This window comes from Stenella coeruleoalba (genome assembly GCF_951394435.1).
Source record: "Stenella coeruleoalba genome assembly, chromosome: 7".
NCBI lineage: Eukaryota > Metazoa > Chordata > Mammalia > Artiodactyla > Delphinidae > Stenella > Stenella coeruleoalba.
The window spans coordinates 50,596,942-50,617,320 of record NC_137153.1 but is presented as its reverse complement, the minus strand read 5'-3'; the positions used below and the strand labels follow the sequence as shown (position 1 = coordinate 50,617,320).

The 20,379-nt window shown below is 36.5% G+C and overlaps 1 long non-coding RNA gene across 3 annotated transcripts in view; it reads left to right on the top strand.

Moving 5' to 3' along the window:
• LOC307188544 overlaps nucleotides 1-18,893 on the top strand; it is a 273,241-nt gene extending 254,348 nt beyond the window's left edge. For 2 of the 3 annotated variants that reach the window (XR_013828981.1, XR_013828982.1), the window contains exon 4: nucleotides 16,940-17,635. This is a non-coding gene — a long non-coding RNA (uncharacterized lncRNA). Of the gene's footprint in view, nucleotides 1-16,939; nucleotides 17,636-18,794 lie in introns of those variants that run through there. The other variant, XR_013828980.1, reaches the window with a different exon arrangement.
• The last annotated feature ends 1,486 nt before the right edge of the window (nucleotides 18,894-20,379 follow it).

Here is a 20,379-nt window from a genome sequence, read left to right as displayed (position 1 = left end):
TATTATTATTATTATTTTTTGCGGTACGCGGGCCCCTCACTGCTGTGTGCTCCCTCGGCGCGGAGCACAGGCTCTGGACATGCAGGTCCAGCGGCCGCGGCTCACGGGCCCAGCCGCTCCGCGGCACGCGGGATCTCCCCGGACCAGGACACGAACCCGCGCCCCCTGCACCGGCAGGCGGCCTCTCAACCACTGCGCCACCAGGGAAGCCCCCTATATTATTATTTGAATTCCATTAAATCCACTACTCCTTCAGTGAATATGTACTGAGCTCTCTCTTTCTCCCTCTGTCTCTCTTTCTCTATATGTATATATGTATGTGTATATATATATACACAAATACACACACACACACACACACACACACACATATATATATACTCACAGAAATACAATGTATATAGATAGCATATCACTACTGTGATGTATAATCACTGGGTATTTGATTACTACTGCCTAGCACTACATCTAATTTGACATGTTTTCTTAATTTAAACTCTTTTGACTATCACCTTTTTACTTCTTTTCTATTTCCTGCTACCTTGTTCAAATAAAACAAAGAAATGTTTTTACAAATATACAGTTGAAGGGTACTTAGAAAGCTAAGAAAAAAATGTCACCATCAGAATTTCAACAGTATGTTTCATATTCACCTAGAAATAAAAACAGAAGAATAAAATGTACCCAAATTAGAAATATATCTTAACTGAACCCTGCAAAAGTACTATAGAGTTTGAATTATTTTTCTTAAGAAGAATGAGGCCTACACATCATTGAGCTCCAGATTTGGGGGAAAGGTTCTAGCCCACTGCTTTTCGGCACTTGAATCGGCTTAAAGGGAATTGTCTGCCGTGCTTGATGATTTGGCAGATTCCGGAAACTACTGGATGTTCTGGGCTCAATGGAATAGAACACCAGAGACTGAAACTGATTCATGATCCACTTAGTGGAGAAGGAAAATGTTTTTACCTGGGGGAGTTATCTTTTCCTCTAACATTTTGTCCTGGGTTGTGGTTTGGAATAATTTCACAGCATTCCCAAGTAGAAATATTTTTTCAGTGCTTTCAGTATAGTGATTGATGCCTTTGGGTTGAAAGCTAGTGCTGTACATAAACTGTTAATTTTTGGCTTGCCTTCACAACTTATTTTGTTGTTGTTGTTGTTTAGTATTCTTATTTAAAATATTCTGAAATAAGACTTACAACTCTAGAAGTCTTTTTTTCCAAGTTATAAACTAAAAGTGAATTCAGGAAATCTATAAAAATGCCATTGGCTTTTGTAGAATAGAAGAGTTGGAAAATGCTTTCATGTACACAATCTTATTTGATGGACGGTGGTCCCATGAAAGAGACCTAAGAGATAACTTGTCTACACTGGCTCAACTCTTAAGTGTCCCAAGATGTTCTCTCTGATTCCAAGTTTTGGATCTTTCTATGAGAACTCACTGCCTCTAATATTCTGTATTATTTCTGTCATCTAAAATATTTTTCTGCCTGTATGTATTTTACCTACCCGTTCTAACTTGATGATCCAGTTGAGAAAATTACAAGGAAGTCAAATCTCCTTAATTATTTGCTGTTTGTGTTGAAGCTATTGCATATATTCATTTCCTTAGATATTCATTGTCTTTCACCATTTTAATTCCTTTTCTGTGTTTAGAGAAAAACCATGGTTTATGAAAGTCACTGAGAGATAATTACCTGCCTGTAATTGATGGTAACTGCTTGGAATTTTCCAAGGACTATGTGGATTATGGCTGGTCATCACATTAGAATCTGTCTCATGGGGTTCCATTGTGCTGTTTGAAAAACTAGGAGGAATAGTAGGAAACTACTAAGAATTTCAACCTAAAGTGACCCAAGTGGCTTACTCTGGATCCTGTATGATATTTTTCATTTTTAGTATGAAGACTGGGAGTTGTGATTTAAATTTTATTTGGTGAAAATCTTCCCGCTGTAAACTTGAACTTTATTTTGTCTATTCTTTATTTCCATGCTTTCTCCCATTTTATTATTAGAGAATTACAATAATTAGAATGCAAAGCACCACCTCCCCCAGAAAACCTTTTTGATAAGTGCCAGAAATTTCATTTTTCTGTCCTTGTTCACTAGTTTGCATGATCATGAATTATCTTTTGTTTTCTAGTTAACATATTTATACTTGGTTCATCTTCTCCCCTTCTCCACCCCAAGTCTAGTTCTCCATCTAGGTTCTCAGGGATGTGACCTCTACTTTGTTTCCCTAATAGTTATTGTGACAAAATTTTCTGAATTCTTGGTCTGGAAAAATTCAGAATATATAAAATGGGAATAGTAAAATTTAAAAATCTATCAGATGTGCCACAGGACCATGCATTATAAGAGAACAGAATATCAGAGAGGTATATGGAATTCTCAGATATTCCCCAAATTTCCTTAGCTTAGGGATTCCATTTTTGCCCAGGCAGAATTTTTAAAATTCTATTTTATTGTGAATATAATGGACATATGTAAAAGTGCATAAAGTAAATAATACTGATGCAAAAATTATATCCACATCGCTGCCGCCTAGGTTAAGAAACAGAACATTGCCAGAATCCCAGAAAAACTCTGCATTGTCCATCCCAACTCTGCTGATTTTTATGCTATCCACTTCCTAAATTTCCTTTAAATTTTATATCAATCATGCAGTCTGTATGGGTGCTGTTAGTTCTCCACCCTACCTCTCACATCTCCTTTAGCAGATGCTATGAGTTTTGCATGGCAAAAATTCACAGCTGCCCAGTTATCTGGAGAACTGCCCTTGGCCAAATGGGAATTGCTACCTGGGAAGCTGTGTCTCCTCTCTCTGTAGCCCCAGTACTGACTGGCAGTGTGGCCCAAAAGGCCAGTCCTGGAACTCGGAGTTGAACTATGTGATGCTCTGGGGTTTCACCTTGGGATCAGACTGAGCTATTCTCTAGCTGAGACCTCATTTTTGCAGGCTTTATCCTGCTTCCTTTACTCCTCTTTTCCTGACAGCAGTCTTCCCATAAATGAATCCCTTGAACCAGAATCTCTGTCTCAGGCTCTGATCCTAGAGCCTTAGCTAGAGCTAAGACACCTCCAGTATTAGTTTCCTATTGTCTTATAACATACTACAACAGCCTTCGTGTCTTAAAACAACATTCATTTTTGATCTCACAGTTTCTGTGGGTAAAGAACTTCCAGGTATGGCTTAACTAGGTCCTCTGCAAAGCTGCAATCAAAATTTTGACTGAGGTGGGGGTCTCATCTGAAGGTTTGACTCGAGAAGGATCTGTTTCCAAGCTCACTCAGGTTGTGAGCAGAATTCATTTCCTTCCAGTAGGAATGAGGGCTTCATCTTATTGCTGGCTGTCAGTCAGCTAGAAACACTTGCAGGAATTCAACAGTAAATCCTTGCCATGTGGGTCCCCCAGCATGGTCACCTGCTTCACCAAAACCCAGAAGGAAAAGAAAGAGAGACTCCAGCAGGACAGATGTTATAGTCTTATGTAATGTAATCATATATACATAATTGTGTACATCCCATCGCTTTTTGCTGTATCCTTTTGGTTAAAAGAGAGTCACAAGTTCCTCCCACATTCCAGAGGAGGGGATCACACAAGAGTGTGAACCTCAGGAGCTGGGAATTATGAGGGCTACATTAGGAATCTGCCTGCCACACATCCATAGCCAATTTAGACTATTTTTATCTGGTTTTGAATTTATGTATTTGGGATCATGCACCATGTACGTGTTGTGTCTATTTTATTTTTTCCCCTCTTTTTTTTGTATGCATACCCACTCTTCTCAAATCATTTACTATATTTTTAAGATTTATCTGTGTTTTGCCTGTGGTTATAGTCTACTCATTTTTATTTCTGTGTAATATTCTATTTAATGAAAACCAGTAAATTATTTTTTCATTCTGCTATTGTTAGACATACTGTTGAATTGAATTGTTTCCATTTTGTTTTTGCTATAGCAAAATATGCAATTATGAAGATAATTGTGCATGTTTTCTGATGCATATAGTCTCACTTCTCTGTGAAACTGTGCTTCTCAAATTTTAACACACTTAAGAATTATCTGATGGACTTGTTAAAACCCAGATTCTGGGACCCAACCACAGAGTTTCTGTTTCAGAGGGCCTTGATGGGGATTCGAATCCTAACATCTTCCCAGGTAACGCTGATGCTGGCGATCTGGGGGTCCACACTTGAGGAAGCACTGCTATAGAATGCATTCTTAGGTGTGGAATTGCAAGGTCAAGAGTATTAGTATTTGTTAATACATATATCTGGTGAATTTAATATTTTTTACTCATGCAGACCATTTCTCTAATAATTCTCCTTGCCTTAAAATTTGTTTTCTTTAATATGACTATAGTTACATTAGATTTTTGAGAGGAATTTGTTTGATTGATTTTTTAAAAAATCATTTTACATTCAAGATTTTTATAAACACTAACTTCAAATGTGTATATTATTAAGGGCTTATACCTAGTTATTATTTTTAAAAACCAGTACAATCATTGCTTTTTAACTTAAGTGTGTGGTTAATTTACATTTAATGCAATTACCAAAATATTTGGTTTTAAATTGGTTATATTCTTATGTGATTAGTAACTGTTTTGCCTGTTCTATATTCCCTTTTTTTCTTTGTTGCTACACACACACACATACACACACACAAACAAATATTTAAGAGTTTGGAAGTTATAAATTTTTTAACTTCCAAATTTTTAAACAGATCTATTCATGGGTATAGCCTAGAGATAGTAATATGCACCAATAATTTATCAAAGATTAGTAATTATCTTTACCTGAACTGTTCTTTCAGAAAATGTGAGAATCTTAGCATACTTTATATTCAATTACTTCCTCCCAATTTATATGCTATTATTTTATGTTTTAATTCTCTTTCTATATATTAAGCCCCACAAAATGCCTTTAATTTTATTTTCTATAATCAATGTTTATTTAAATTTACCACATATGTACCATTTTCCTTGCTCATCATACTTTCCAGCATTTCTGAGGTTGTCTCCATGAATGTAGCAAGAATGGTTGTTTTACTGTCTATACCTGCTAATTCCAGCATCTGGATTCCCAATGTATCTCTTTCCATCTTCTGTTGTTCCTCCTGATTTGGCTCTTCTTATGTGTCTCATTATCTTTCTTTTTGGACATTGTATTCAAAAATCACTTTTGAAATAATTTGAGGCCGAAAATGGCATTTGTTTGTTTTCCAGAGAAGATAGAATAGTCAGAGCCATGGCAAAAACAGAATTCACTTGAAAGGATTAAGGGACTATTTACAGAGTTTTGTGGGCTAGAAAACTGACAAAGGATGTTGAGTTGCCTAGTCTGAGTTTGCAGGGACACAGGGCAGTAGCAGTGAAAGGCCACCTAAGGGCCTTTACTTGTAGGTGGATGTAGCCAGTGCCAGAAATGCAGCACCAAAGCAGGAATGGGGGTGGGAAAGGCAATGTCCTGATTTCTCTGTCCTCCTACCATCTGATCTCCTGCCCCTGCTTTCCTCTGTCTAAAACCAAACAGAAGCCAGGGGACAAGGGAGCCTGGGTAATGCAGTCAATGATGGGTAGTGGCACTGCAGCAAAGAGCAGGGAAGAGAAGGGCAGAAAGTAGATTTGGAGAGCAAATGTGGAATAACAAGTATAGTGGATGTAGTTTTTTCTTCTCTTAGGCTCCTTGCTGGGGCCAAGGCTTGAGTCTTTCTGGGACACCAGAAATATAGTCCAGTCACTCTCTGTCAGGACAGAGAACCTCCAGACCTGAACCCAGAGGAGTGGTGACTCACCCAAGTCTCCTGTCATGGTGGGTACTGTATGCCACCCTCTGCTCAGTGAGTCCACTCAAAGCAAAATTCTACCTTTCAGCTTTTGTCAGTCAATCTGTAAAATCTCCAGGGCAGAATCAAGGCTCAGCTCTAATGTTCTTTGACTTCCACCTAGCAGTTACCCACTCCCTTTAATGTTTTTACTAGAAATTTTGAAGGGAGATAGGGATGACCTAACTATTTGGTTTGTTTCCAGTAGGCGAGTTGGACAGGGATTGACAAACTATGGCATATGACAAATCACACCCAATGCTTGTTTTTTGTAAATTAAGTTTTATTGGAAAAAAACCCATGCTTATTATTAACATATTGTTGATGGCTATATTCATGCTGCAGTGGCAGAGTTGAGTAATTGTGATAGAGACAGTAGGACTCACAAAACCTTAACACTTATATTTAGCCCTTTGCAGAAAAACTTGGTTGAATTCTGCTATACATGCCCACCATTTTCAGAAACCAACCATCCTTCCCACAAGAATATTTAAAACATATATAATTCATAGTGTGAAGCATCTTCATGTATACCATCTAATTAAATTTTAGTGGCAAACTCGAGTTGAGCTTCTTTTCCTTATTATTACAGATCTATCTAATGATGGTGATATTAATGAGATGTTCAGTGCTCAAATTGAAGTTAATTGGAAGGAAAATAAGTGGAAAGAAGTGGTCTAGATTATTGGAAAAAGCTAATCAAACTGCCACTGATAGAGATAAATAGAAAACTATAACTTTAACATGATTAAAATCTGATTAAGAGATTTAATTAAATGTGCACACATAAATATAGGCATATTTTGATAATTGCTAGCACCTACTATGTGGCTGTATTGTGCTAGAATTTTTATGTGCACTATCCCAATCAAGTTCCAATCTCTGAATCTCTGTTGAGTTAAATTATAATTCTTCTCATTTTACAGATGGGTAGACTGAGTTCCAGAAAGTTTAAGCAAGGTTGATCATGATCTCAAGCTTGCAGGTAACAGCCATGGGATTTGGATCCACTGTAGAGTAAAAGCATCAGAAGGACCAGCCAGGGCCATTTCATGTATCCCCTTTAGACAACAGTTCAGCCCCAGTAGGTTTTGTTTATGTTAAACACAATAACAATCCCATCTCTGACTTTTTTTTTTTCAATACATCTCTTTCATCTGTATACTGGAAAAAAGTCAAAGGGCGCAGGCAGAAATATTTCCTTCTAAGAAACAGTAGGACAAATCTGATTGATTTGGGCTGAGAAGTACTAACAATTCAACAGTAGCCAGCTGAAATTGCCTTTCCAACTGAAGTGGTTAAGCCTGGCCTAGAGCACTGCAGTCAGCTTGCACCTGCTGCCCGAAACCTTTGCAGCTCTTCAGAGGCACCACGGGTCTTTGAGGTATTTTTTTTTTTTTATAGAGCAAAATGCATAAATCATAGATTTTTATTATTTTTACATATTATGAAAAACTATTACAATTAAAATAAAATTTAGATACTGATCTCTTAAAATTTATATTTGACATATTAACAGTTCTTTGAGATATCTTATGGCTCTGTCCTGTATTTATTATGTTCATGAATATCAAAGAAGTGGAGGGCAGGTTTGGAAGCTTTAAATAAACTACAGATATACTCTGGGAACTTTTAATTGCATTTTAAGTTGTATTTTATGTGTACTCTTTAGAAAACATTCTTTTCTCCCGTAAATTCCTAAGAGACTATTCCTCAGCCTGAACTGAAAAACTGGAAAGTTTTTGTCTCTTAAATCCAATTGATTTTTAGGTTTCTGTAACTTCCTAAAGTCCTCGATTTTTTTCCAAGCAAGATATTTGTACTTAGAGGACTTAGTTTTGCTTTAACTGTGCCAAAGGTTTGCCCCGAGTCTGAGGCCAACATGAAACTAATTGAGCCGCTAGAAGAACTTTATCTTGACTGATAAGTAATAGAAAATGGGGTTATTGTTGCACAAGACTTATAGGCTTAACTTTAGCAGCTGTGAATATTGCAATAGATTTAAAATGTTTTTGTTTTTAAGATAATTAAGTAAAAAATGCACAATTAAATTCTAAATAATGTTATACCAGTAGGCGTGTTTACATATTGTAGTTAGTCTGAGGTGACAAATGAGCTAAGTAGGTGACCAAACCACTAGAATATTTCCAGTGTTAGAGTGTTTCATCACTTCCTTCCCTATTTTCTACTCCAACATCCCTATTTTTTTTTTTTTAGATTTTATTCCAACCACTTTAATAATAACATTAATTAAAAACAATCTATAGGACTTCCTTGGTGGCACAGTGGTTGAGAGTCCTCCTGCCAATGCAGGGGACAAAGGTTCGTGCCCCGGTCCGGGAGGATCCCACATGCCGTGGAGCGGCTGGGCCTGTGAGCCATGGCTGGTGAGCCTACGTGTCCGGAGCCTGTGCTCCGCAACGGGAGAGGCCACAGCAGTGAGAGGACTGCGTACTGCAAAAAAAAAACCACAATAAAACAAAAAAAAACAATCTGTACAGCCAGTTACAACACAGATATCAGGTTACTTGAAAAAGCAAAATTCAACTACATGTTGTCTACAAAAATGCACACTAAATATAAAGACATAGGTTCAGTAAGTCAGAAAGAGAAAAACAAATACTGTATGCTAACACATATATATGGAATCGAAAAAAAAAAAAAGTCATGAAGAACCTAGGGGCAAGATGGGAATAAAGACACAGACCTACTAGAGAATGGACTTGAGGACACAGGGAGGGTGAAGGGTAAGCTGGGACAAAGTGAGAGGGTGGCATGGACATATATACACTGCCAAATATAAAACAGATAGCTAGTGGGAAGCAGCTGCATAGCACAGGGAGGTCAGCTGGGTGCTTTGTGACCACCTAGAGGGGTGGGATAGGGAGGGTGGGAGGGAGACGCAAGAGGGAGGAGATATGGGAACATATGTATATGTATAACTGATTCACTTTGTGATACAGCAGAAACTAACACACCATTGTAAAGCAATTATACTCCAATAAAGATGTTAAAAAAATAAAAAGACATAGGTTCAAAGCAAAAGGATGAAAAAATTCACACTGTGAAAACACTAATCAAAATAAAGTTGTAAAAGCAATATTAATAAACTTTTTATAGAAAGGAGGAAAGCTATACAAAAGATTAACCATTTTTACAATAGTAGTATCTTATAGTTTGGTCGATTTCATGTGTAGGTAATTTATTAATTATATCCCTGCTTTTAAATTTGCAATATATTAGTCATGAAGAGAGAAAAATGTAGGGGAGGATAGATTAGAAAGGCAGAAAGGTTAGTACTTAAAATTGTTTTGTTTTATTGAACTATAGTTGATTTACAATATTGCATTAGTTTCAGGTATACAGCAAAGTGATTCAGTTACACATTTTGTTTTCAGATTCTTTTCCGTTATAGGTTATTACAAGATACTGAATATAGTTCCCTGTGCTATACAGTAAATCCTTGTTGTTTATCTCTTTTATATACAGTGGTATGTATCTGTTAATCCCCAAATTCTAATTTATCCCTCCCCACACCCCTTTCCCTTTGGTAACCTTAAGTTTTTCTTTCTATGTCTCTGAGTCTGTTTCTGTTTTGTAAATAAGTTCATTTGTATTATTTTTTTTAGATTCCATATATAAGTGATATCATATAATATTTGTCTTTGTCTGACTTACTTCACTTAGTATGATAATCTCTAGGCCCATCCATGTTGCTGCAAATGGCATTATTTCATTCTTTTTAATGGCTGAGTAATATTCCATTGTGTATATATACCATATCTTCTTTATCCATTCATCTGTTGATGGCCACTTAGGTTGCTGCCGTGTCTTGGCTATTATAAGTAGTGCTTCTATGAACATTGGTGTGCATGTATCTATTCAAATTACTGTTTTTGTCTTTTCTGGATATGTGCCCAGGAGTGGGATTGTTGGATCATATGGTAACTCTATTTTTCATTTGTTAAGGAACCTACATACTGTTTGCCATGGTGGCTGCACCAATATACATTTCCATCAACATTCTAAGAGGGTTTGGAAAGGCTAGTACTTTATCACAAGGCAAACTGTGAAATCATAGACCATCACTGGAGAATCGATTCACTTATAGATTCAAATATGTGATCTCAACATAATGTAGCATGAGAGATTGCAGAAGGTTGATCTCTGTGTTTCTCATAATGTATCTTTTAACAAACATACAGTGCATAAAGTCTTGTCTCACACAACTTGAAAACATTCAAAACTATTTTTGTGAGTTACCTTTATATGTCTTCTGTCAGACAAAAATAAAATAAGGAGATGGCCTAGAATATTTTTTATGAGACAATGAAATGACCTCATAAAGGTTGAGAAAAGAATATCAGTCCATTCAACTTTGCTTGCAATAATTTTTTCAGTTTTAAACCCTTTTCTAGTTAATAACTACTCTGCCACACACACACACACACACACACACACCCATACCCAAGGGTTAATACTATCCTAACAGTTCCACCGTCATAGATTAGTTTTGCATACTTTGGAAACTTATACATGTGGAATCATACAGTATATATTCTTTTATGTCTTTTTTCATCCATGAGATTCACCCATGTCATTGAATTTAGTTTTAGTACATTCATTCTCACTGATACTAGTCTTAGTACTATTCATTGTGTGACTGTACTAAACATTATTTATTAATTTTACTTTAGAAGATATTTGGTTTCTGGGGCCACCCTTAAGGGATGAAGAATCTTGGACAAATGTTTGTTTGTGTTTTGCAAGGTCTTGCCTATATAAATGATATTAAAAATTAATTACAAATTTATGGGCCCATATGAATATAGTGATTTACCAATAAACATTTAGAATCATAAGTAGAGAAGAGGTACCTACATACTTGTTTATTGGTCATCCAGTAGACAAAAAGATTCCTCATAATGTTCAGGTATCTTTTCATTCAGGTCCAGGAACTGTGTCTTCATGTTCTTTATTATCAAATGGCCTATCTTGTTCATGCCACAAGGAAAAAAGGTAGCAACACTTACTGTCCATAATGTCATGGATCTTCACAACCTGTTGGTATTGAGACAATATAGGTCTTTTTTGCCTTTGAATTTCCCTAATAGCTTTTATTAAATGCTGGTTACCTCATTACCCATGATATTGCATTATCCACTGTGCCACCTGTGAATACTGGCTTCCAATGACTCTCTCAAAAATGTTACTTCACTTCATTGATTATGACCACAAATGTAAGTCTTATCCATAATATGTAGGAAAGAATCAACAATAATTCGTTTTTTAGTCATGTTAAATTTACCATTCATAATTTTATAGGATAAACATAAAACAACACGTAACTGTGTCTTATCTTGAACTCTTTTGACCATGATCGCTACAATTCTAGAATGTGATATCTTTCAATGCCTTCTACATCCTCTTACCATTGGGAATGACAGGCTACGAGTCTGTCAGCAGGGCAAACAGTGTGGTTTTGCTTACATAAGGAATGTCCCTGCCTTGTGCAGTACATCCATCTTAAGACCAATGAAGGGAAGCATTATGTTGTCCCACTTGTTGGAAGCAAGAAAAGACACAGATCAAGAGGACCCATGGGCATTATAGAGCATCAGTCGGATAGCCTGTGGAAGAGGTAGGCATGACAAACCCTGGAGGACTGGCTGATATGTGATATGCATTCTGTGGAGAGGATAAGGGATTGTACTATGTGCCTGGGGTGGGATGTGTGCTGCAAGCCCCACCATTGCCAAGTGCAATAGCCTAGAGGTGACACTTAGGTAAGAGTTGATGCATGGGCATACACAGATGGCTCATGTTCAAGGGTTGGCAGTGGACTGTTGGTAGCCCAGAGCTTGTATCTATCACGTGTCACCCAAAATCAGTATATTAGCACCATTCTGGTGACTCAATCTCATATGATACAATAAAGCTACAACAACAAACCAAACATTTGCCAGCCAAGGAGTCCTGGATCTCCTTGGAGCAACTGGTTAATCCCATGAGTGGCGTTGAGAGTTGGAAAGTACCCAGAGGAATGAAATAGGGACCAGGACCCATGTGAGACCTAGTCTGGGCTGAGACATACCACATGGATAGCATTGCTAACTCCAGCTGATCCTCCCCACTAGAAAGAGACTGAAAATTTCAAGAATGACACTCCAATGCATGGGACTCCTTGAGGCATTGCTAGGTAGGGCACTACTTGTTTAGGGACAATATATTGGGTTGTTTCTAGTTCCAACCATTGCAAATAAAGCTACTATGAACATTCTCAGTGCACGTATGAACTGATTTCTGCTAGCCTTATACCTAGGGTGGGATTACTTGATTATAATGAATTATAACCGAACATAACATGCATGTTAACTTTAGTAGACCCTGACAGTTTTCTAGAGCATTTATATCAAGTCACACTCCCAGTAGCATGATAATACCAGAGCTTCACATTCCTCTCAATATTTCGTGAGGTCATTATCATTACTTAAAAAAAAAAAAAAAGTAGCTCTTCTAGTGGATTCAGTGGTACTTCATAGTGGTTTTCATTCAGATATTCCTGATAAATAATGATGTAGAGAACCTTTTCATATGCTTTTTGGCCATGTTGATATCCTTGTTGAATTACCTGTTCATCTTTTTTCTTATTGCTTTGTGGAAGTCTCTTTGTTATCAATTTATTAGAGTTCTCAATGTACATCTGTAATACTAGTCTTTTATTGGTATCTGTATTGCACATATCTTTATCCTATATAAGGTTTGCATTTTCATTCTCTTAATGGTGTCTTTGAGTGACAGAACATTTTAATTTTAATGCAATTTAATTTATCAACATTTCTTTTATTGTTAGAGTACTTCTTCCTCCTTGAGAAATCTTTGTTTAAACCAAGGGTATGATATACTGTCTTTTGTTTTCTTCTAGGTACTTTATTATTTTATTTTTCTCATTATTCCAGTTGTTCTAGCATCAGTTATTGAAATGAACATTATTTCCCCCACAGCATTGCACTAGCATATTTATGGAAAAGCAAGTGATGTATAAGTGTGAGCAGGATTCTGGGATCTCTTTTCTGTAACAATGGATCTTTTACTTTTAACCTTGTACCAATACCACAATGTTTTAATTACTATAGCTACACAAGAAATCTTAATATCTTGGAGTGTATTCCCTTTAAATTTACCCTTTTTCTTAAAAATTTCTTCACTACTCTTGGTCTTTCTGGCATCATTCATACCTTTGTGCATTATCAGAATTCCATCTAGGATAATTTTTCTTGTACCTGAAAAACTTCCTTTAGTTTTTTAATTTCAGTGTATGTACCCTGGAAATAAATAAACTCAAATTTATTTGTCTAAAATATGTTTATTTTGCCTTCATTTGTGAAGCATATATTTGCTATGTATTGAATTCTAGATTGGCAGGTTTCCTTTTTTTTAAGGTTTCAAATTGTTTCAAGAAGTGTTTTTGTTTTTTTGTTGTTTGCTCTCATTGTTTCTGATGAAAAGTTAGCTGTAGTTAGGCCTTATTATTGGTCCTTTGAAGACAATTTTATTTTTTGTTCCATTTTATTTCCCCTTCTGGCTGCCATTTTCTTTAAAAAATTATTTTAGAACAGGTTTAGATTAACAGAGAAATTAGAAAATTAATTCTGAGAGTTTCCATATTCCCTGTACCCAGTTTTCCATATTATTAACATCTTATATTAGTGTAGTACATTGGTTACAATTCCTGAACCAATATTGATACATTATTAACTAAAATCCATACTTCATGTAGATTTCCTTATTAAATCCATCTATTAAATTTGTAATCTCAGTTATTGTCATTGTTTCAGTTCTAGACCTTCTATATTATTCCTTTTACTGAGTCTCATTCTCTGGTGAAATTTTTCATTTTTACCTTAATTTTCTTGACATTTTAATCATATTGATTTTAAAGTCTCTGTCTAACATCTCCAGTGTCTGTTTTACCAATGGCTCTGTTTCTTTTGGTTTTTGATCATGTGGTCTTCAATCCTTGCACACCTTTTGATTGTTTGCTGGACATTGTGTATGAGCATTTAGGTGATGTTATCTTTCTTCAGAAAGGATTCAGTTTTCTTCTCACAGACAAGTAAGGGAAGGACCAGTCATAGTACTATAGTCAAGCCTTGGTTTCACCCATTCTTAGGGCAGTTTTTCCTTTTTTGCTATGGGGTAGCCCTTTAGAGTCTCATGTGAAATTTTGGGTTTTTACCAGGAACCTTTATATGTATGTATATATTTAAAATTTTTTTTGAATAAATAAATATAAAATATGTATTTAAAAAATTTTCAAGTTGACTTCTAAATGAAGCATTGATGCTATGAATATTGCCCTTTTAAGCCTAAGATCCCCTTCCATTTTATTTGTTAGGCTAATGCTCTGGATTCGCATAGATAACATAATTTAAGCAGATTCCCAATGTATATATGTTGTTCATTCATTCAACAAATATCTATTGAATGCTAACTCAGTGCCAGATTCTATGCTAAGTGCTAGTCATACAGTGGTGAGGAAAACACATAGTTTCTGTCCCCATGGAGCCTACAGTTCGGTGGGGAGGAACAGATATTAATAAAATGACATAAAAATACAAACTACAAACTGTGAAAATTGTTGAAAAGTAAATGTGCAGCCTCTGTGAGAGCATAGAGGGATCAGATACCGTCTGGGAGTTGCCAAACAAAGCCTCGTTATGTTGAAATTTTACCTAAGGTAACATATAATTTCTGTCATTACCCTGAATAATCAGCAAGGAATGATTTTCAGTTGGAACTGGAGTTACAGCTTTTTTTCTGAATGTAGCACAAAGTTTCTAATCATCACAAGATCATCACATTAATAAAATTCCAGTGTGTAGGAGGTATCCCACAAGCCTATATAACGTGTGGATAGGATGTCCTTTATTTTAAGAATTACTCTATTTAATGGCATAGGTGGGTGGCATAGGGATAGAGAAGAAGAGAGTTCTTTGTTATATACTACTAAGTAAAATTAGATATTCAGTGTATTATTTTAAAATTTCGTTTATGCTCCAAGTTGGTGCTGATAGATGGAAAGAAGGATGTACTAATATTTTTTCAGGGCAAATCACATTTACTCCTGGTCCTTGAGCATAAACTTCCACGCATATGCAAAAATGATGAAAGTTGACTACCTCGGAAGAGAATACCTGCCGAACACTATTGTCACTTGAAATGCCGCTGATTTCTTGCAGCTTTGCCAAGGGAACACTATGAGCAAAGGAATGGAGACATGAATGTGTGTAGTGTTCTCAGGGAATGGCAAGCACAACCAGGGAGTGCAAGAGAAAGGCAGAATGGAGTGGAAAAAATAGATTGTACCAGATTATGGGTTGAGGGTTATCTTGCTAAGAATTGATAGGTAGTGGGGGAGCCACTGAAATAGTTTTGTGTGTGTGTCAGGGAAAATATCTGTTATTTGGTAAAATTGCTCTGAGAAAGCTGAGATAGTAGATTGAAAGAGGAAAGCTCTGGACTGTGAGAGTGGTGGAAACCATCATAAGTCTGATAAGGGGTGATGCTCAAGTGTTTCAGAAATATAAGCTATGATTAAAAATAATCTCTTTGTTTTTTGCTTTTGGAGGAAGTCCAACAACAGGGGAATTTTAATGAATCTGATAAGATTGAGAGAAACTGATTTTTAAAAAACCCTCACTTTTTGGAGAATTGATCTGTATTGAATAATTTAGGGTTCTTTAGGTGATTTTCACATTACTTAAAGCATTCTATGTTTGGACCTTTTGCTTTTTGACTCCCTCAAACCATGCTGCCCCCAAATTTAAGAATACATTAATGTAAATATATAAGGAAATCCTCATCTTTATCATTTGCTACTGAGCCCTAGACAGTTCTGATGTAAATCATTTTAGAAGCTTCCCTAATTAAAATGGAAACCCATAGTGTCAGTTTGTCTGACAGTACAGCACATTTGAATGTTTGTTTGAATATAGCTTTTAGCCTATTGACAGAAATTTGAGACTGAGGCCAAGCTTAGCAGCGTGGGCCCAGAGAAAGACCAAAGCCAGGCATGAATATTTACTGACAGGCGGTTAAGCAAAACAGCCACTCTGCTGTTTGTCTTTTCACTGTCCTGGATATTTGCTTCTTATTAATCTTTTAGATGTATGCTTCTTTTGCTGAATCCATTATTAAACAGAGAACAGACTGTGTTCGCATTGTTTGTTCTTGCTCAGGTTGATGGAGAAAAAATGTGTTAGATATAGTTAGAAGAAGTTGTATTACTTTTCTAATTACGTGCATTTACAAATAGAACAAGGTTTCTGTAAGACACTGTATTTTTGGTTGTTTTAGGTGAGAAAAATGTATATCTTAACACTAGATTATGAAGAATGATCTCACAAATTCTCTAAAATTTTTCCCCTGTTCCCTGCGAATTTTAATACTTATAAAAGCAATTATGCTGATAGGTTTTTGTGATATACAAAATACACTGGATTTTGTGTTTCACAGGCCGACTAAGGATTGTTATTTAGGATGATTTTGCCATATTTATCTGCAGTTTTAATTATTGCCTTATAATAATGAAAAGTAATATTATATTGTTTTATTAATATTATAGATCTATGTATCTACAATTCTCTTTCTTTTAACAACCTTGCAATTTAGAGATAAAGTGACTGAGGCCCAGAGAGTTTAAGTAACTTGCCTGATATCAACTAACTATAAATAAAGACATTGATATTCAAATTTAAGTCTGTCTCCAAAGAGCCTGTTTTTTCCTAATACACCCTGCTGCTTTTTTATAGAGATGAATGTCACACCAAATTATTTTTCTTCTACTCAGGGGAGTAGGATGAGGCATGGGGGAGTTGTGCCTTGACAACATGAAGCAGTAAGACCTCATTGTAATAAAAAATGGCAGCCAGTCTTCTGGTGGCCTGCTTATTAGTGTCTCAAAATAAAGAATTCAGTTCTGGTGATGGCAAATTTTTGGCAACTAACAGAAAGAAGCAAAATACAAACACTTTGAACTAGGCTTCTAGAACTGTTACTTCTATGTGAGGGAATTATACTTTTGTCTTTTTATTTTCCCGAAGTGTTAGTTTCAGGAAAACCGAATCTCTACTTCAGTTTGACCTGAATGGGATGTGTCAAGCCTTATAACTTACTGCCTGATGGATGATGTCATGGTGAGTGGCATGTACAAGGAGGGAGTCAGTGATCCCAGACTTTCCAAAACTTGATTTGTATTTTAAGAATGTGTATGTCTAGCCGAAAGGAAAGATAACGTTCAGTGGTGAGGAAGCAGATTTTGGTATTTTAAAAGTCCATATTGTTAAATTGTGCAATTGGAATTTTATCAGGGATTAACAAACTACAGCCCTTAGGACCAAATCTCCATCATCTGAGATCTGTTTTTGTATGGTCCCCCCAAATTAAGAATGGTTTTTATATTTTTAAAGGGTTGTAAATAAAACAAACAAACAAAAAAACCCAAAAGCAAAGAAGAATATGTGAGAGACCTTACGCGGCCCTCAAAGCCCCCAAATGTTTGCTATCTGCCTGTTTACAGAAAGTTTGTCTTTTCCTGAACTAAGCAATGGAGGTTAAGATATCTAAACATATACCAGTTCTATTCCATGCAGCTTGCCTTAGAGAAACAATAGATTTGTGCTTGAATCCTATTTACTGCTTGTGTGAACTTGGGCAGAGTACACAATGTTCTTGAGGAACCCTTAGTCATCCTTGAAATAGGTATAATATTACCTATGGCATAGTATAGTCAGGAGGATTCTATATGTAAAGAGAGTTTTAAGTGCGAAAAGCAGATTGCAAAGTAGAAAATAATCTCATCTTTGTAAAAATATGTTTGTTTTTATGATTGTAATAACATGAAAAATGCCTGGGAACATAGCCACTGGATTGTTAACAGTGGCAAATCCTGGAGAATGAGAATAAAATAAAAGACGTTTACTCTTTATTTTATATAGTTCTGTATGAAAACTTTTATAAGGCACTGCTTTGTTAATTGTCAACTAAAAGTAATTTAAAAGTTTTTGGCGTACAATAGGGACAGGCTAAGTATTGATCCCTCCTTGCTCCTTAAAGAAGGGAGAAAGATCCTCCCGATAGCTGATTCTAATTTGTGGATTGGCTTAAGTTTAAATTGTGGAAAGTTTAAATTAAAGTTTAAATTGTGGAAAGGCTTAAGTTTAAACCTGGGAGAACAGAGCACAGACTTTTTAGGAGAATAAACATGCCGTCTTTTAAAATGTATTTTATAGTTAACAATTTTTAACATCTTGACTTCTAAAAGGGAGAGCAGATTCACTACTTCATTTCAGGTTTAGCTTCTAACTATGTGGCAGGATGGGATGTCCTCACAATAGGATGCCATTTTCTCCATGTCTCACGTGGGGAAGATTCCACCACTTGTATGTCCTTTGTCCCTGAAGTCAAATTCATGGATAGCTCAGCCTAACCTCAGTGGACCCAACACTTCTGTTATTATAGGCAATTTCTGTAATTAATAAGAAATTACAGAAATAATTAGTCACCTACTCCTTACATTATAGATCAACTGGGGCTCCACGGGTCTGTAAAAATTTAGGATTCCCTTAGATCAGTAGGCAGGGTTGTCATGGTTTGGCTGTGGATAAGCTTCATCCAGATATATAATGTAACTTGAAAGAGCCCAGTTTCACTTGAAGTTGAGGAAACAGGTCCATTAGTATTATTTCTAAATTTCATGACTTCTTACTAACGCTGCTGTAACTGCTGGAGTCCCAAGACTTTCAAAATCCCCTCATTAAATATCTCAAAATAACCCAGACTTCCTCTAGGCCCCGCAAGCCGTAGGATCCTCAGTAAGGTCGCTTGAGCAGCTTCTCACCAGGACTGATGGCTACTCTTGTTCTCTGTCATTGCAATGCTCTTTTGTCCTTTGCACAGACCCTGTATATCGTTTCCCATAACTCCCACTCTCTGGGATCAGATTGCCTGCCTCAGATTCCTTTCACACCCGAGATCCTGACTCGCCCTCAAACTCTGTCTTCCTGAGGTGAGTGTCATCCATTTTCACCATCATTTTTGCCTGGCACTCTCTCCACTGTCCCTAGAATCACCATTATTCATCTATCCTTTTGACCTTTATGGAAAAGACTTTCTCTTCCTGGAAATATTTCTTTTATGGGATGTAAGACAATTGATTTAATTTTATTATTCAGCTCTCTTGAATAGGATTATATCAATGGAGTGACTCTCTCCTGTCAAAGGTACATAAGCCATGTGGAGATGGGGAGGGGAGATAGGTTGGTTATGTAAGTTCAAGTTCAATTTTACTTTGCTTCCATCTAAACCCCCGGTAAGGCCTGGTGAATCTCATTTCTCACCTCTCAGTGATTATCCCTTAGAGTGCTGTCTTGCCTCCCTGAATCTGACTGAGCACCATTGCTGTCCTTTCTCAGCCAGGCCTTCAGCCATGTCTCCATTTGGTCTGCAGTTGTGAACAGGGCTTGGGTCTTTCCTGTAGGAACTGTTTCTCAGGAAAACATTGGGAGATATCTAGTATCTCCCTGTATTCTGTGATTCCTTTTTGTTTTTATTTTTTTATTTTAGAGTAGTTTGAAATTTATTGAAAGTTGCAAAAGATGGTACAGAGTTCTCATATACACCTCACCCAGTTTTCTCTATTGTTAACTTCTTACATCACTATAGTACATTTGTCACAGCTAAGGAACCAGTGTGGGTATGTTACTATTAACAAAATTCAATACTTAGATTTCAATAGTTCTGTGATTCTTAAAGAGATATTTTTGTCAAGAACACAATGGATATATGGGAGAGTGTTGTCTATTATATTTTGCACTCTCTATTTCTTTGCAGACAACTTGTGACAATTAGTTACTTGGTTGACAATTAATTACACTATTTTGTAGGTGTGTCCTGATCAAATGATTTGAAAGGGTGCCATTAGGGACAAACATTGTTTTTTCATATATCAGCTCTTTGCTTTTCTTTTTTTTGCGATACGCGGGCCTCTCACTGCTGTGGCCTCTCCCGCTGTGGAGCACAGGCTCCAGATGCGCAGGCTCAGCGGCCATGGCTCACGGGCCCAGCCGCTCCGGGGCATGTGGTACCTTCCCAGACCGGGGCGCAAACCTGTGTCACCTGCATCGGCAGGCGGACTCTCAACCACTGCGCCACCAGGGAAGCCCTCTTTGCATTTTTGAAACTCCATAGTAAGAGGACAAATTAGGGTAGACAAAACTAAAAAACTGGGCAGTAGAGGTTTAGGTGAGTCTTTCAAATAGGAAAGAAATAAAAATCTTTTTGGATAAGGCAGAATGAAATAAAACAACAAAGATCAACTTAAAAACATGAAAAACCATTAATGTGCCCAAAGAAATTTGGGTTGGTGGTCATAAAGTCTTATATATATACTGTACCTTCTTAAAATATAAAATTCATCTTTATAAATGTTTTGAAGGTGCTGTGTGTGTGTGTGTGTGTGTGTGTGTGTGTGTGTGTGTGTGTT